This window comes from Caloenas nicobarica, chromosome 3 (assembly GCF_036013445.1).
Source record: "Caloenas nicobarica isolate bCalNic1 chromosome 3, bCalNic1.hap1, whole genome shotgun sequence".
NCBI lineage: Eukaryota > Metazoa > Chordata > Aves > Columbiformes > Columbidae > Caloenas > Caloenas nicobarica.
This window is the reverse complement of record NC_088247.1, coordinates 117,786,850-117,800,225: the sequence shown is the minus strand read 5'-3', so window position 1 is coordinate 117,800,225 and position 13,376 is coordinate 117,786,850.

Genomic DNA, 13,376 nt, shown 5'->3' with positions numbered 1-13,376 from the left:
CGCAATATTTAGACCCAAGATATGTAATGAAGAGAAAGAAATACAGTGACTGAAATTATTTGAGAAGACAGACATTTGGCTGAAATTCCTTGTGAGGAGGTAGTAGAGAAAGGACTTTTTTTGGCTGCTCGGTAACAACTGGGGTAACCTAAAAGAAACATGCTAGTTTTTATGTAAATTTAAAAAAAAGAAAAAGTGATTGACCAAACCTGAGAGAGGTTTGAGATCTGGTGGAGCCAAATTAGGAGAATTTATGTGACAAAGAGCTGATGTGCAAAAGGGAGGGTTAAGGAACATTTTACCGTATGGTACAAGGTGCTGAATAATTACATTTGTGTCCTCAAAGAGTGTGCAAACGAAGGGAGTGGCAAAACAGACCTTCATGGAGTGGCTAAGAAGGAACATATAAAATGGTGGCTCCAAATATACAGGCCTCTTCCTATGAATTCAAAAGAACGAGGAAAGAACAACTTCAGGATGAAAAGAGCAATAGACTTAGGGTACATCTAGGGAACTCTTTAGTACCAATTAATCTAGAACAGGTTTCTAAGTAATTTCTAGCCACATTTAGCATAGAGGAGGTTTTTGGTTCAGGCAACATCTGCTCAGCAACAAGGCAGAATTGCTTTTATTCCTGAAACGGAACAGAGCATTCCTAAAACGGGGGACACATCACAGTGCTGCTGATCCCTCTGAAGTAGGTCACGCAAAGATGGAGAAGATACAGCTCTCATTTGAACCTGATCAGGAACATGAAACAGGAAATGGATAAAAGGAGAAAACAAAGAGGGCCAGTTACAGAAGACTGGTCTGGGCCAGACCAGTTATTACTTTCATGATTACTTTGATTACTCTGTCCCTTACAAAACTTACTCTTCTTTAGCTTTATTTGGTTTCTGTTAAACTTGTATATCTTCAACCTTTACCCTATGTGTGTGTGTTGCTCTGCTGGCTTTGCATAAATCTTTAGAGTTCTAGGTTTTCAACCTCTGTACTCCTATTGCTGTTACAGAAAAGGTTTAGGAATCAAGCTGTCAGTTTAGGTTGATGGAAGTGTGTCCATTCAACACAGCTGAGTTTTGGACAGAATTAAAAAAAAAAAGAGATAGTTCACTTATATAGCTGTTTGTTTTAATCTTGGTTATAAAATGGAAATTTCAACTATAGTATGGAAAGAACAGATACATTTGGTAGACCTGAATGAAGTGACATCCCAACAGCATACCTTTCTCCTATTCTGTAATACTGCAGGCACTCATGTCACAAATATTTCTATACCGGAATGATAATTTATCTTGGTGACCAGCCCCTGCTCTGCACAGAGGACATTACCAAAATGCATGGTTTCCTAGACTTCCCTTGCAGTAATTCCAGTGCTTCTCTTGAAGGACATGAGGAAGACTGTGCTTTGTCTTCATAAGTATTTTCTCTGTGTAGAGTTTTTCTGTTATCTCCTCTAAAATTTAGCCTGCTGTAACAGCATGACTTTCCACTTGAAAAAGTAGATTTTTAAAAATTATTGATTTTAGGCATGTGGTATAAAGGATATACTTAGACGACTTTCTGTTAGTTTGTTTCTATTAGGTTTATTTTCTACTTTACTGAATTTTGTCCTATTATTAGTTTTTGTGGGTGTCTTGTGGTAAAGAAAGGTATTCCAGCATTCTTGATATGTTTTCTTTCACTGTGTGTCGTGATAGATTCATGACACTGCCTAGAGCAGAACAAATTATTTTAACACTCATTTTCCTAAAATACACCTAATTTTACAATCTATGTAATTTTTTCAGTTTTATACTGGATTTCCAGAACTACACTCTTGAACTTCCAGAATTTGTTTTTGATTGATTTTTTGTAAAATGAGAAAATAAGAGGTTATCACTCAAAACCCAGCAATTTTGATATTTTCAATTTCAATTTAATCTGTATATGTACCTAATGAAATAATGGTTGCAATATATTTTTCACTATGTGAATAGTGAAAGAGCTTACAACTTTGTTTATCATTAGAGACAAATAATGTGACAGAGCATAAACAATATATGGCCAGAAATAAGAATTCCATGCATGTTCTTACATAGATTTATTAACTCTAAAGCATGTTATATTTAAAGAGAATGGTTTAGTTTAAACTAGATCAGTAGTTAGGCAGCACTGTAACTAATTGTTGGAAGCTCATAGTGGCTCTGCCTTTGATATCTGTTTAAAAAGAACAAAAACTTTTGTACAAGAGTTTGACTTTTGACCAGGAGTGTCACGATCTGTGTCATTATCAGTGATCAGGAGTGTCACAGTCAGTGATCTGACCTTCATAAATAAGACTACAAAATTCCTTGTAATATTTAAAAATATATATATCAAGAGCTTTTGTGTTCATATGAATCAACTTTGACAGAACCTCCTCTAATGACTTCTCACCAAAAGGTAGCTATATAATGATAAGAGGAAATAATATTTCGCACCTTCATAAAGAAAACTAGTGAGGGTACCGTACCCCTAATACTTCTACTTAAATGTAGTTTTCAATAAATCTCTGACTAACTTTGAGTTTTGCTGTCCTGTGTAAATGTGAAGAACTAGAGTTGTCCTGTCAAGCACTCCCATTTGAAGGCAAGTTACCAAAGGTATTCAGGATTGAAAAATGTATCTTATCTAATAACCTCACCATTCCTTTGTTGTTTATGCACCTTATACAGGGAAGTTATCATGCATTGCTATACACACATTAATGTGTGCTAACACTTTTGCCCTACCTTCCTGAATGGCTTTTCTTGATCTTGTAGTATTGAAAAAATATAAAAAAATATGCTTTTTCATCTTTCCTGCATGTCTGACTACAGAAAACACTTGGCTACCAAGATGAAGTTTGTCACATCTATTGTGCTTCAGACATTAATCATAAACCTTTTCAGGCTTCAGTCTGCTAAGCTAAAGTTCATTTGGTTTTCTTGTGGAAAATAAGCTCTGCCTTTCCCATTCATCTTAGTATTGATTTTCTGTGCTTGATCCAGTTTGTGTTCATTTTTCTTGAATGGGGGTTGCTGTGGCTGTGCGTAACACTGGGACACCAGTGATTCCAGTATCCTGCACAGTGGCAAAATAGAAATGTTTCAGCTGCTGTCCCCTGACCTTGAATCACAGACTCACCGAATTGTTGAAATGGGAAGAGACATCTAGAGAAATTACACTCCAACTGCCCTGCTCAAAGCAGGGTCAGAATATCAGTCAGGTCAGCAGAGGAACTCGGACAGAAAGATTTGGAACCTGAAGGGCAGCCTCTTTCTGGCAGACTGTCTCTGTATTGGTATCTTTACATATCTTCCAATGCACAAAATAAAGGGACAGAAGTAATTTGCCTTATGTAATAGCCAGGCCCATAGAGAGGTGCATGCTGGGGATGCCTCTGCCCACACCACGCTCCACGGTGCAGGCATGCCCCCGCATCCTTCTCTTTGCACAACTCAAGCATAGACCTCCTACAACATCATGTGCATCTGTTCATTTTCTGCCTGTCAAGCCTCTTCAGAACTTAAAAGTAGTTGCAAGAGATAGGAGAATAAGCTTTCAAGTTTAAGTGCATCGGATCAGGACAGATCTGATAAGAAATGTGAAATTTTATTGTCTGACTTATTTTTCTTTCTACATTATTTTTCCAAAGTGTGAAGGAGAAAGGTGAAGTGCTGTGTGAGGAACTGGTTCTTGCAATGTGTTTTTCCTCAGCAATAAAATACCTCTAAGGCAGAAGTACAATTCTCTTTTTAGACCTGACACCACCAAAGCCTGATATATGTGGCTGAGTGAGCGAGATGAAAAGGTTATATTAGATTACAATGCAAGCTCAAGATAGCTAGTTTTGTCAGGCAGTAAATCTAGTGCAAAGATCTGTGGCCAAATTCTGCTCTCATACATGTTTCTCTTTGTGGTCAGTATTCCTCTCTACTGTGAAGCTGGCTTCCATCAGTTGTGAGAAAGGCATGATTTACAATGTAGGCAATCATTGACATTAAAAAATTCTGATTGTGCTCCTAAACTAAATCAGAAATAATGCTGTTAAAGGCAAAAGATTTATTCTTCCTTGCACAATATATGAATCCAAAATTCAGGCCTTTACCACAAATCTAAGATTTGTTAGATATGGCATGGCTATTTATTTATACATGGCTTTTTGCCATCAGTGACTTCTTGTTTCAAAAATAACCCCTTTTCGGCTCCTTTCTGGCAGCTGCATGTTGTGTTAAGGAAGTGAATCAAACTGTGTCAAAGTCAAGTAGACATGGAGATCTTCTATTGACTTTAGCAGGCACTGCACAAGAATTGGGTATCTGAAAGCTGCTGCCCTGGGTGCTGTGAACACAGCAAGTGCTTTTCCTGTTCCAGGCAGAGTGACAGTCTCACTAACAGTAGGCAGCTCTATTCACAGTATGTCATAATTCTTTTAAACCTGCTCCGAATGCTGCAGGAGCTCAGCAGTGAAGCACGCTGCCCAAAGGCACAGATGTAAACCCAGACTAACCTCACAGATGTTCTATGGCAGAGTATCTACTGTGCACTCTATAAGACACAAAATATATGCTGTAATTTTTTTTTAAAGGTCGCAATACTTCAAGACTTCCTGTGAAAAGAATAAAAGCTTACCTGAAAAGATGGCATGTTAGACAAAATGACAACTGTCATATTTTAAGCTAAGTTCTTGCTTGTAGTCAATTTTTGGATAAGCATCTCAAAGATACATTGCAGCAGAGCCATAAATCCAGATGCCATTGCATGTAACTCTTAAGCCAAGCTTCGACATATTCCAGCTTTTGCAAATATCAGTATATAATCTGAATTTAGTGCTGAGATCAGAAACTTATGAAACCAGCAGGATAATCATGAAACAATAAAGAAATATTTTGCAATGTATTGCTGTATCTTCACTACCTTTTCAGAGTTTGTAGTCGTTCTCTCCAAGAGTAATACATGTGTTCATCTAAATGCAGTTAAAAATAATATTCCTGGCCCCCATCTGAACAATTAATGGGTATGCTGGCTTGATATATGTGCCAGTATTTCTGAGACTCTTATGAGGATTGCCTTCTCTAATAATTTTCAAGTTTTAATACAGTAATGTTCATCTCTCTTCTTCAGTATTACAAAACAGGTATGAAATCCTTATCCTGGACCTCCTGTTTAGCCAGTGGTTATCTGTGACTCTGGGCACATTTCTCCTATTCCTTTCCCACTGACCTGTTGCATTATGTAGACCAAGGACAATGAACAAGTAACACTCAGTCTTTTTTTTTTCCTGTTTACCTTCTTTAAATGGTTGCCAACTACATAAGACATTGGAAACATCTATCTATACAGAGAAACTTTAATGAAATGCACAATGAATGTAAGAAATGTAATTATGTAACTATATTCTGTCATAGCTTTGCCACTGTAATTCTCCTTGCTCTCCCTTTCCCAGGAATAGTTTAAAACAACTTGCTTGAAATAAGAATTGCATACAACATGATCTGAGTTTCTCTCATCACTCATCTTGCATCACTAATGTCCAGCAGACATTTCAGACCATTTATTCTTTGGACAATGTTCTCAAATTGTTCCTGGAATATCAGGAACGAGATATCTTTCAGCTACAGTCATAAAATCACCCCACTGATTTTACAGAGGTTAGTTACTTGAATGAAAATTGGATTCAATCCCAAAAGTTTTCTGTATTGAAATGTAAAACAGGCTGAGTTCAAAATTCTTGGTCCTGACAATGTCTTTTTCATAATCAAAAACCCAGGTGAAGAGCCAGCTGAAACAAGGTGGTTTTATTACCATCGACAGGCTGGATTATCTCTGCAGCTTTGCTACAAAAACAGAATGAGAAGATTGCTTACATTTCACAGTAATTGATTTGGCCATAGAAATATTTCTCGCTGCTCCCAAGAGTTGCCATACAGATCAGTAAGCCTCAGCAAGGTTGTATTTATGAATGGACCTCTGCTGGTGGTGACTAAATGCTCTTACAGATGCCAAAGAAAATGGGCCACCAAGATAACTCCACTTTCAGCCTTGTCTCCATCTGGTACAGAGCATCTCCACAGCTCACCGTGCAGCTGCTTGCCTGGGACAGTTGCCAGAGGCCCATACGCTGCTGCTGTCAAAAGACCTTTTCAGGCAGTTTGTCATCTGGGAGTTGCAATTGCATTTCAGGTAGTGGGATGGTGATCATTGGCCTGCTGCGGTAGTCCCTCTTCAGACAAAACTTAGATTTGGCAGGAGTTTTGCTTGAAGAGTTACTGCTGAATTAGGCTACAGATTGTTAGATTGAGAAATTGTGTCTTGTTGCTGGGACATATGAAAGCAGAAGTCTTTTAAAATGCCAATTGTCTGATGAAAAGATTACTCAGGCTTCCAGGAAGCCAAAATGTTAGTCTTTTATTTGTCAAGGCCACAAAAATCTTCAAATATACAAAGACAATCAGCAGTTATCATCATATGATTAAATGAAACTTCCAAAGTGTCCATAAATGTTTAAGCCTACTGCAATTTTCAGATATGTGGTTAGATAATTAAGGTGATCAGTATAAAGAAAATTATTGATTTTTCTCAGGGGGATCCTGTGCATAGCCCTTGTGTGATCCAGCCCTAGAATACAAGGGTGTCAGGCACAAAGTCAAGATAGTATTTTTCTTTTGAAAGAAAGAAGAAAAACTGTGGGGGGTGCACATTCATCTGAAGTGTGGGCTGATGAGAGGGCTTATTAAAACTTTCTTTCAGAGCTAGCCTTTTGCCAAAGAATGCATTAGCAGATATCTAGAAATAGCATGTTTTGTACAGAATATGGATGTTGGAGTTGGTAAGTGCTCAGAGCCTTATTTGCCAGCCTTTTCCTGTTAAGTACTGTTCAGCTCCACAAGTAGGCAATGAAAAACAGATGTGATCAGTAAGTGGATTGTGTATGGTAACAATCTAAAGGATGCTTTAAGGATATAAATAGGTAGTCTAAAATGGCTCATTCCAGAAGGACCCTGTACTGAAAGTTCATTTTTATTGCTGAAAAATTCCCAGCCATGATGCAGCTTTGTATGTGGCAAGCATTTCACAAAAAGTGTTCCTGGTCTTTCAGCTTCATCTATAGGATCTTAAGCCTGACTTTCCTGGATGCCTTTTCCCCATGAGGGAAACCTGAGATATATTGTGCAGTTATAAAGATTTACATATCCTCAAACATCTTTTTCCACCCATATCAACTGATTGAGTAAGAAACAAGTTATCTTGCTTTGCAAATGGCATGTAGCTTAGTATATCAAAGTTACTGAAGAGTAATTTTCAGGGACCCAGACCTGGCCCTGTGATAAACTGCTGCTGGCATACACTTGTGCACAGAGAAAAAGGCAGTTTGCAAAATAGAGATCTGCTATGCAGCAACCACCAAAGCAAGCCTACTTTGTTTTTAGACCTCTCTGTCAAGGAGACCATAGATCCAAGTCTTGCATTCTAGTCCTGTGACTCTCTGGTCAGTCCTACAGCCTGTCCCTTAAGCAAGTCTACCATTTGGCATACTTGACCCTAATTATAGCTCATGTCGCAACTCTCTTACCCAGTGGGAATGTAGCTGTCCCACTGCTCAAAACACTGAAACAGGGTGGAATTTATATTTCTGTGCCTTGCCCAGCAGAACAGATTTTGATTCAAGTGCTTCTGTAGCACAAGCGATAGTTATTCTTTAAGCTTATATTTTACATTTTGTTCTCCCATTTCTGTGAAATTTTATGTGATGAATGACTATGTAAAAATGAGAACGCAGAAGACAATGATGACTTTCTAATATGACTCCTCGGTTTATGTCTAAAGCCCCACAGGGAGACATTTTGCTTCTGTCTCAGAGATGCATTAATGTAAGAAAACCACCAAGACTGTAGACCTGAGGGCAACTGGAGTCAAAGGTATCTTGAAAGAGCCACGTTAAACAACTGAGAAGACATTTATACTTGTAACACTGTTATTATTGACGGTAACAATAGGAAGATTACTTTCTGATTTGGCTTCATAGAGAATTGTACTTTTGGCAAACTGTTGGTATGTAGCTATAAATTACCTGTTTCATTTTGATCTAAATATAGATCCATACTCCTTGAATACATCCTGCTAAATCAACTTCTGACACAACAGCACTCTGTTCCTTCCTTCACATGTCTTTGTGAAGAACCTGAACTACATGGCTAATTAAGGTAGAAAAAATATTGCAGTTAAAAGTTATTTTAAATTATTGAACCCTCCAAGCATTTTCTTAAACACAAACATATGATTTCTGTTGTAGAAGACAGAAAAAAAAGAGCCATAACAACATGCAGGGAGTCACCCAAGTCCCATCACACCCTAAGAAATTAGCTCTGCTGTCATTCTCTAAAACAGAGGGCTGCCATTTGGAAACGTAACAGGCATTTTTGTAAGTCCTCTTAACTGTTTGTCTACCATTTGCTGCTACGTGTAGTGTAGTTATTTCCCAGTAAAATCTGTTCTGTGAACAAGAGGCCAGACAATTAGAACAACTTTTTGGCTGCTAAGAGGTGCTGGCTGCTTCCTCTGCCCAAGGATTGCAAGTTTTATGCCCAAAATCTCTTTTAAGGCTCAGTACCATGTCTTAACGTAAATAGCAAACAAACAAAAAAAATCTCAATAATGCTTGGGGACTGTAGAGAAGATGTAGCTGCTCCCTTGAAGTTACTGCAGCAGCAAGCTTCTGCTGCTTTTACATTCTATTTTTATTTTCTAAGGGTCTCTGGTAGAATTAAAGATAGCATTTAAAGGGCCAGTCCTCATGCTATACACTCTATTCCCCTATCAACAAAATTACCACCAGGACTTTCTACAGAAATAAAAAAAGGCGCATTACAGAAGGAGCTTAAGAGCAAACAAATTCAACCAGTACTCTTAGCTCCCTAAAATCTATTTAACTAGGTAGAGAATCTTAGAATCAGAGGCTCCAAACGTACAGAGCATTATCTGCTAATCCAGGCTCTGTGGAAAGGCAGAGACTGTTACAGTAAGTGGACAACAAAAAAAACCCCTCTAATATTAAAAGCCATTGCAACAGGTAAAACAGAGAACTGTAACAGTTAGAAAAAAAGCATTTTCTTACTCAGAGTTATAAAAACAATTCCATATTTATATAGCCAACAATAAGAAGTAAGATTATTGTAAGAGTTCATAACTACTGACATAGGTAAAATCTTGTTAGGTGTAGTAGTGAACACAACTGTGTAAAACCAAACCTCAATTACATTTTAACAAAACGCATCAAAAACTTGCTGCAAGCTATAGCCCACCACCCGTTAAATTACTCCTTACATAACTAAAGCCTCTCTTTCCCTAGATAAAAAAAGACTTTTCAGATCCACATACTTACAAATTTTTAGGACAACCAGCTACTCCAGGCTGTCCTTCCTTTACAAATGGTTATCTTAGAACCTGAGGACACTAATAAGGCTTGTTGGCCTTGACCAGACTCACCTGGGGTCCCTGCCCACAGGCCTTCCCATAGGCCCTTGCGCTGCATTTAAGCTCAGGCCTGGGCACTATATGCTGGTTTGAGCTGTGCTGTAGGAGTGCTGGTTTCTAGTCTTACATTCAGGATTTATATTGTAGTTTTATTTCTTGGTGCTCCTGCTATGCCTGAGGCTATTGATGGGTTTTGCTGTGTACAACTGGTAGTGTATGCAGTGTTCAGATCCTGCAGGATGGTGTTCTGGTGAGGTCTGTGCTGGGCTCATTCTCAGGTCCTGGCTCAGCCCTGCTTATAGGTTTGTAATGTTTTTGCTGTTATCTGATGTGCTAAGTGGGAAGATAAACTGGGGCTGAAATGAAACTACAGAGTGCAAAAGTTAGTGTCACTTTTAAAAGTTAAACTTGGAGTTTTCTGAGACTTCAGAAACACTGATAAAGCATTTAGTGTTGCTTTGAAAATTGCTGGAAATGAGCAATTCACTGTTTCATTCAGATATATTTTTTGAGAGTTTAATTTGCCTAAGTAAAGGAACAAAGAAATATTTCTCAAATGGCAAATACTGTATGGTGTTTTGTTACAATAGGATGTATGCTTGTTGCAGACTCCTGCCACTGAAACTGGCAGAATTACAGAGAGTGGGATTTGATTCTGTGGTTTAGAATAGGCTGTTTAGAGAAACAAATTACTGGATGCTAAACTAATCTTCTGAAAGAACCTTCTTGTTCTCAGCCTGCAGAGGAATGGGGATTACTGACAGTTCCTCAAGAGAAAAATCTGAGAAGTGAGATGTTTAATGCTGTCTATAGCCAGAGCTTTTTGTATATCTGGTATGCTTGACCAGAAAATATGAATACAAGTGTCATTCTTGGATCAAACAGCGATTTGCAGAGTATCTACTTAACAGTAATGGTCAGTAGCAGATTCCTGGAGAAATCAAATAAGGAATGTGTAGATACTTCTATACCTACACCAAGTGCAGTTAAAGCTTTTGAAAGTGTAGTTTCAGTACTCTTTGAATTGGATTCACCCAGATACTTATGGTTGGATTCTAATTAGCCTCAGTCCATGTTTTTCTGTAGGCTAGCACTGCAATCATGACTTGCTTAAGATTGCCATGCTGCTTTCACAGATTTAGCTGTCAAACTACTTTTATTCTGAAGAGATAGAAAGACTGTTAAAATACAAGCTGGAAGGAGGAAAAAAGAGGGGATGTTTGGACTTCTGAGCTTTCCTAAGACAGGAGAAAATAAAATGGCAGTGTGTAAGTTTCCTCTACTTTCTAAGGATGACTGCACAGGAAAAATGTCTCTTTGGATCAAAATTTCCTTTCTTTCTGGCTTGAAACAAATGTCTTTTACTCTGCCAGCACATTTTATAGTATATCTTGCTGTTTTGTAGCAGTTTGCAGTATGTCTTACTATCTCTCAGATACTTTGCACTCTCTGTTCAGTTGTCTGTTTCTCAAGGCATCCAGATAAGAGTAGCATTATGAGGGATTAATGTAGATAAAGGGGCAAATCAAACAGTCTCCTCTGTAGTTTCTAGTTTTAAGAGGCTTGAAGAGGTCTGTGTAATCCCTCTGTGGGTACACCCTAAATATGTTTTTTATCCTGAATATCTCAGTAAGGCAAGTGAAACTGATGCAGATAAAGATTGACTGATGTAGTCCAAGGTCACCAAGCTCATCTGAGTAGACAGAGTTAAATGTGCTTCTGTCATTGTATTCTAACAACTCAGTTGTGTTTCTGCATGTCTTCTCAGTACTTTATTTATTTGGACAAAACAAATACTTAGTGCTCTTCAATTTCCAAACAGCCATTCTTCAAGTAAGGACAAATGTTGTATTGTTGTGTTTGCTAATAGGATTTTTGCAGCCTATTTTTTATTTTGTCCTCAGGAAAGATTTTCCTGACAGAGGTAGGAGTTTGGTTTGAAACACATTGGCTTTTTTTAGGGGTGTTCTACCTCTCAGTTCAGAAGTACTTGACAAGCTGTATATTAAAAGTGAGCAAAGGGTGTTTTCTAATACCTTGTCTTCATTCATACTGGTCACTAGCACTTTATATATGACTAACACTTTGTACTGGTGAGTACCTTTAGAAACATGTGTGTATTGGAATACCCTAGTGAGGGATGTTAATATTATTGCTGTGCTTGCTTACAAATTGGAAATTACAGCAAATACCAGGTGACAACTCATCCTGAATCTATAAAGTTGAAAGAAAAAAGGTTGCTAAGACTAAGTGAATTTGGACTCTGAGACCGGGCTCCTCTTTCTCATCTGACTAAATCAAAGTATAAGAATTGCAAGCCTTGATCAGACAATGTCTGTCAAACCAAGGGTCCTGTCTCAAAGCTGGATACTGACAAATTCCTGGGGAAAGGGTACAAGCTCAACCTGTGTGCACCATCATTTCTATCTTGGAAACATCTGACACTAATAAGGGTGTGTGGAGCATTTAATTTGCCTTTAATTGTCAGCAGTGGGCTCCTGCGAATTTGCTTGTCCTGTCTTTACACCTGTTTCTAGTTCTTGGATCCTTTAGCAGTAGGTTCTACAACTTAATTACACTTTCTCTTGCAAAAATAGTTCATTTTTTTGCTTAAGATCTGTGGCCTCATAACCAGTGGGTTGCCTCTTAGATCTAGTACTCTAAGAAATAGATAACAAGTTTTTCCTTCCCTTCCTTTTTAGGATCCTGTAGACTGAGTGTTGCTCCAGTGACTGTGGTGGAATTTGAGCTGCTGATTTATGAAGTGAAAGCAAATGCTGGCTCTAGATGCAAATGCAAATTGCATTTTCTTCCTTTCTCCTGGTTATTTGACATTGTAATATGTTAATAACAGCTTGGAGCAGGTGTGATTTCCAATTCTGTATGATGAACCAGTTGTGTACTTATCTTTTGAAAATGTGATGACAGATTGGGAATGCATCCAGTTAGACAACCCATGTCCTCCTCAACACTTGCTTGTGTTGGTGGATGCTGTGCTCAGTCAATTAACAGTTTGTCAACAGCTGATTACAGGGTAGCAAAATTAAGATAGCACCTCCTGCTAAGTAGAGTTTGCTTCTCTTATGATATTGGCACCTTGGTAATGACATTCTGTTTCCAGGCTGAGCTTGGTTTTCTTGCTGGTACTGCTAGCCTCTCTTGCTGTGCGGAGCCTCAGTCTGAACAGCAGCTTTGCACTTTCTGAGACTGAAGGTTTTCTCAATTTTCCTTAAGGACAAGGAATTAACACTGGTCCTGAAATGACTTGGGGACAAATCAAGCCTTGAGTCACTGTAAGACACTGGAAAAACACCATACTTCGCAGAGGTGAAGGGGCTGTTTTAATTACGGAATCATAGAACAGCCCAGATTGGAAAGGACCTCAAAAGATTATCTGGTTCAGCCCTTCACAGAAAAGGGATTATAGATGAGATTATCTAGCACCTTGTCCAGTTGTCTTAGAAAACCTCCGTTGATGGTGACTCCACCATATCCCTGGGGAGGTTTAATCTTGACTGAGGTTTCTGGTGTGATTGAAGTGTATACACAAGTGGCATGTGTGCCTTCTCTTTAGCAGAACTGTAGTTTTTTGAGCCCTTTTATTTCTCCTTGTCTCTACAAGACTTTACTCCCAAGTGTTCAGCTGTCTCCTTAGAATTGCCTCAGGTGCATCTTATAGCAGCAAATAGAATGACTGGCTCTTTCTTCTTCCATTGTGAATGTTTGCTTCCAAATCTCTGTTAAGAAATATCCTTATTTCTAGAGACCCTTTATGTTTTCATTTAGCTTTTTTCCTGATGAGAAACTGAGGTTTGTCTCTTCCAGTCTGTGTTCCAATTTGGCCAACTGTGTTCTAGCATCTTCTATTTATTTGTAGCATTTCAGAGTGTCAACTTATA